The sequence below is a fragment of the Cervus canadensis genome, chromosome 7 (genome assembly GCF_019320065.1).
Source record: "Cervus canadensis isolate Bull #8, Minnesota chromosome 7, ASM1932006v1, whole genome shotgun sequence".
Taxonomy (NCBI): domain Eukaryota; kingdom Metazoa; phylum Chordata; class Mammalia; order Artiodactyla; family Cervidae; genus Cervus; species Cervus canadensis.
In genome coordinates, this window is record NC_057392.1 from 87,787,135 (window position 1) to 87,793,134 (window position 6,000).

Genomic DNA, 6,000 nt, shown 5'->3' on the forward strand with positions numbered 1-6,000 from the left:
GTTACAGCTTGACAATAAATTATGTAGCCTTAAAATGCGGCAACTTAAATTTTTTTCTCTGATATTTCATATGAGAAAGCCATCAAGTCACTCTCAGGCAATTCAAATCTATCTGAGCTTGTGTGTGTGTGTGTGTGTGTATGTGTGTGTGTGTGTGTGTGTGTGTGTGCATGCACACACACACACGTGCACACACTCAGTTGTGTCTGACCCTGTGAGCCCTTGGACAGTAGTTCTCCAGTTCTTCTGTCCATGGAGTTCTCTGGCAAGAATACTGGAGTGGGTTACCATTTCCTACTCGAGGAGATCTTCCCAACCCAGGGATTGAACCCACATCTCTTGCATTTCCTGCATTGGCAGGTGGATTCTTTACCACTGCGCCACCTGGGAAGTCCCTATTTGAGCTTACTGGTGAGAAATTTATTTAAATTTTCCTTTAAATAAATCTTAATGCTTGTCTATGTCTGCCTCCTGAGTCTGCATTAAAGAACACTGAGGGAGGATCTGGTCCTTTGAAGGAGAGAAGACTAATGATGGATTTCTGAAAGGCTTCTTTCAGAAGCTTCATAAATATGCAATTGAAAGTGTCTGTTCACTAAAGAAAATAATAGAGTATGGAATATATCAAAGATCTTTTTGATTATGGGTGAAAAAGCATTCCCTTTTAAGGATATAGAACTGTTATGGTGAAACTGACTTGGGACCTGTACCTTTTCTGCCATTCAAATGTAAACTTTAACCCCAATCTGACCTCAGTCATGTGTATACTGTTGAAGAAACCTGTCTGCATGCTTTGAGAAAATGTCCAGACAGGAAAAAGCCCAGTAGAGTGAACTCGGCTTTCTAAAGGCTCCACCTGCCCAAATGATCTATAGGGCTATCCGGTACGCAAAACCTGCACCGCCTAGGGATATCTCTTCTTCTGTTGTTTCATATTAATTCTCCTGCACGTACACATTTTATATGTTTCTGTTTTGCTTCATCAGGTTGGCTGCAAACAATCTGATTATACAAATGATACATTTAATGATTTTTTTCCTGGATATCATCCAAAATAGCAGTAGATATGTAACTGTTTGTAGAATGAATCAATGAATCAATGTGTGTGCTTGCAGTACTTAGTGGCTCAGTCATGTCTGACTCTTCGTGACCCCATGGACCGTAGCCCACCAGCCTCCTCTGTCCATGGGATTCTCCAGGCAAGAATACTAGAGTGGGTAGCCATTCCCTTCTCCAGGAGATCTTCCTCACCCAGGGATAAAACTCTGGTCTCCTGCATTGCAGGCCGATTCTTTACCATCTGAGCCACCAAGGAAGCCCGAATCAATGGTCCAATTAATCAGTTAATTGACTCAAGTGCGTGGCATTAACCATAGCTTAAAAACATTTTTTCCATCCTAAGAGTCCTTAGGTTTGGGTTTTCAAGAGAGAAAATAAGTTTTTTTGCTATTAATGATCCCATTTTTATTGCTATAGATTCTGCAACTTAAAAAAAATAAAGCTTTCTTTCCCCCAATATACTGGAAACTGACATTTGGGAAGTGACAATATATGTCATTTCTGTGCAAATGTCACTTCCATATATTTTTGCAATATTGTTTAAGAAAATCATCATGATGTTCTTAGGCCATTCATCTCTCTAGTTGTACATATAATCAGAAATTGCTACAGAAGATGAGAGATTTCCCCATATTTGTAGAAAAAGTCAAGGAATTATTTTAAAATGGAGTCTTCCTATGCTGACCCTAAGAAAATGCTTCAACATCAGATATTTGGTACTGTTAATGAATTAAGGCAAATACATGGTTTCACCAATCATAGCGTTTGTTTTTTTTTTTTTTTTAACTTGCCTTAGATCTATACCAGTTATCTTTAACAAGGAGCTCCACAAATCTTAAGTGCATTGTTATCACTAAGGCAACAAACAGAACACATCTCCAGAATGTAAGTACACTTTTCAGTCAGTAAATACCATTTGGAGACAATGCTATACTTCTCCTCCTGGTCACTAGTGCTTTACGCAAATTTGAAAGGTGTTAATGATAAACAGTTATATGGCTTATCTATTAGATGATATTCGCCTGAGGAAGGCAAGTATTTTACATAAAAACATAGAAAATAAAACAACGAATATTTTGCCCTTTTCCCTTCTAAATGTACTTTTTTTCTCACAGTGTGTTCTAAAAACAGTGACTGTACCAGATGATGACTTGAGGATTTAATATATAAAACAGAATATACACCCCCATCAATCACTTCCCTGCTCAGACCCTCTAATCCTCTTACTAGTGTCTGCGGGGCCAGGCGTGATGTGGCCCTCCCCCCAATTGCTTTCTGAGCTCATCTCTTACTCCTTATGCCTCTGCTTCTTTACCTGTTCCAGCTCCTGGGAGAGCCAGACTAGTTTCTGCTTTTGTGCCTTTTTCTTGTGCTCTTTGCTCTGCTTGGAACTGCTGGTAACCCAAAGTACCACTCTAGGTGTGAAGAGAGGTGGTTTTTTTGTTTGTTTGTTTGTTTGTATCAGCTTCCTCCATCTCAAATAAAAATGCACTATAAGTAAACAGTATTTTTTCTATGCAAATGTCACTTCCCAAAAAGGTCCTCTCAAACTTCTTCCAACCAGATGGCCGCTTCAGTAGATGAACTCTGGGATCCATGTCTAAAAGTTCTTCCCCTGTTTCTCCTCACGGCTGACTCTGCATCATTCAAGGCTCGGGTCAAATGCCAGCCCTTCAGAAAGACATAACACCCTCACCCCAGTCACTCTTTCCTTACTGTGCTCTCTACTAGTTTTACATTCTTCACAGCACGCGGTACCTTTCAGAGATCAGTTTATCTTAGTGTCTACTCATCGTTTCTGTTTTGGGAGTGGATTGTAAACACAGGGAGAGCAGGAGTTGTGTCTTTATTCCTCCTACTATATCCCCAGTTTTCAGTGGTGCTTGATACACAGCGCACTCAAAATCTGTGTGTTGAGTGTAAACAGACACAGTGAACAGACTTACGGCCATGGGGAGAGGGGAGGAGAGGGGGAGATGTATGGGAAGAGTAACGTGGAAACTCACATTCCCATGTGTAAAATAGAGAGCCAACGGGAATTTGCTCTATGGCTCAGGACACTCAAACAGGGGGTCTGTATCAACCTAGAGGGGCGGGAAGAGGAGGGAGATGGGAGGGAGGTTCAAAAGAGAGGGCATATATGTATACCTATGGCTGACTCACGTTGAGGTTTCACAGAAAACAGCAAAATTCTGTAAGGCAATTATCCTTCAATAAAAAAATAAATTTAAAAAAGTCTTATCTGTTGAATGTAGAAAAAAGTGATTTCTTTCCTTGACAAAGTTGGAGACTTGACCCAATTCTAAACCAGATGACTCTACAGTCATATTTAGCAATCCTATAACAATTTCAACTGCCCTCTCACCAGTATTTCTTCAGAATATTTAAATCTTGCTCTGTTTATAACAAGACACTTTTAAATAAAAGCAAATGAATAGGCTGGTAAACACAAAATGATATTTATTGGAGCACCACTTCTGGACCCAAGTAATCAAAAGAGAAAGTCAGTCAATTCCCATTCCTTTTCTCGGGCTTGATGAATGGCTCCACCCTTTGCCCCATTCACCCAAGCTAGAAATTTGAGAGTCATAAGTGTTTACAATCCACTCCCAAAACAGAAACTATGAGTAGACACTAAGACACTAAGTATAAGTCTATACTGCTGCCTCTCCCTCATGAAATACATTTGTGTTCAGAGAATTTGATAGATTTTTTTTCTAAGTGGTATTAAATATATTGCAAAAAAAGTTTAAATTTATGCTTTTATTTGTTATAGATTTGGAAACTCTGAAGTTGTTTCAGTTTATAATTTGTACTGAAGAACATATTCTTCTATTAATGACAATATAGTATTTTAAGAATCATTGTCTAATATTTGTAAAATAAACAGTTGAAAGAGAAAATTACTTGAGGGTACTTTTATTTACCATGGCAGACTTAATTTTATGTAATATTGGCAGAAATAATAGTAGCTATATGGAGCTAAATGCATTCTGGGAAATTAACATTGTTCAAGTGGTGTAGTTAGGCGGTTTCATAGTATTATCACTTGCATACAATTAGGACCAACTCTAGTTTCACTCCAGCTTTTTTTTTCCCCAAAAAAAGCGATTTTGAAATTTCTAGATATTTGTGGTATTAAATATTATCATTATTTTTATTGACTTGCTCTTTTAGCAGACCAAAAGTGATACTTGAACACCTCTGATGTGAAATATATAGCAGACAATGAACTAGTTGAAATATTTTACAAAGGTATAGGAAATGAGTTTTAAAAATCCATTATTGTTATTTCTATTTTATTTTAGTTTACAAGGACAGTTTGCTTTTTAAATTGATAAATAACTGATAAAGTGAAAATTTTCTTATTATAGAGAAAAACTTCAATATAAGAACACAAAAAGATTAATACTACTTTTAGCAGTTGATTTTAAAACTGAGGAGATGTGAAAAGAAATACTACAATCTACAAGTTAAGATGTGCTGTGCCATATAATGGAATTTGACAAGGCTGAAAAGATTTCAAGTCCTAATGAGTACTGTATGAATGCTAGCAGAAATACCATGGGGAGTGACTGCGCTTGCCAGAATTGGATTTGGAGGCAGTAGGAATAATATATCCTGGCAACCAGGGTCTGCTTGTTCTTCTAGAGTTTGAGATTTGAACAACAGCAGCAGATATAAACAAAGACTCACAACACACGAAGGAATCAATACATTTTGCTGCTTGACCTTTCAGAGTTCTCTTGATCCATCCCTGAGAACACAGTGTTTCTTAATATGTACTTCTTGACCCTCTGCCCTCTGGCTTAAATACCTCCCTCCCCTCTAACCATCTCTTTATTGCTAAGCCCATTTCTCTGGTCTCCCTCCACTCATTCTCTTTTCTCACTTACCCCTGCTTATCACTACTTCCGGGTTTCTTCAATGTTGTGTTTCCTCCTTCCCCTCTTTGCGTCCCTGGATATTCTGTCCTGGCTCCTTGAGCTGAGTCTTTTTAGATCGACACCAAGTCTCTCAAGTTTCCGTCTCCCTGCAGCTGATTCCATCGACCATCTCAGGTATCCTCTGCCCAACTGCACTTCCTAGGTTCCCAGCCTCAGACCCCTCTTCATTGAGCACTGCCTTAGTGCCAGGCAGTTGTATAGAGTTTCAAATAAATAATCTCATTCATATCTCATAACAACCCAATGAGTTAGGCACCACTCACCCTATTTTTGGATGAGAAAACTGAGGCTCAGAATGGTTAAGTATCTTGCCCATTTTCTCATGCTTAATAATTGTCTGTGCCGGGATTTGAACCCAATTGAGTCTCACTCTTTTATTTTTTTTTTTTTTTTTGGCTGAGCTGGATCTTAGTTGAGGCACTCAGGATCTTTTTTTTTTTTAGTTGCAGCATGCAGGATCTAGTTCCCTGAGAGGGATTGAATCCTGGATGCTGCATTGGAAGTGTAGAGTCTTAACCACTGGACCACAGGGAAGTCCCAAGTCTCACCGTTAAACACCATAGAATATTAGCTTACAACTTTGTTAAGCATTCCTATTACGAGACTTGCCCTGACCTGATGCTGTGATTTCCTTTATTCTCACTTCACTCAAAACGCACAGTTTACATCTTGTACTGGTGTCTGGTACAACCCTACATCTGAGTTTCCGCCTTGTAACTCCACTTCCTCTTTGTCTGGCCAAGGGAGGCCAGGGAAACCTGGGCAAGAGAAATACATGTAAAGTCTAGTCTTTCTTTGGTCATCAGACTTTGGAAGGGGCAGAGTCCTGTCTTGTGATGACATTTCAAGGCTGGAGACCCAGGAATGAAGTGAAAGGTATTGCCTCACAAATCAGCCTAGTAAAGTGGGCAGACTCTCTGCCCGATGCAAAGCTGACTGGGAAACTGGGGAGAGGTCGGTGTTAGACTCTCGAAAGGGACAGCTTCAGTCTCCA

General features: G+C 39.2%; 1 long non-coding RNA gene across 1 annotated transcript in view; it reads right to left on the reverse strand.

The window, feature by feature from the left end:
* Positions 1–5,013, reverse strand: part of LOC122445022 — a 38,091-nt gene extending 33,078 nt beyond the window's left edge. Inside the window, exon 1 of the long non-coding RNA XR_006270422.1 lies at positions 4,956–5,013. This is a non-coding gene — a long non-coding RNA (uncharacterized LOC122445022). The remainder of the gene's footprint in view (positions 1–4,955) is intronic.
* Positions 5,014–6,000: the final 987 nt, after the last annotated feature.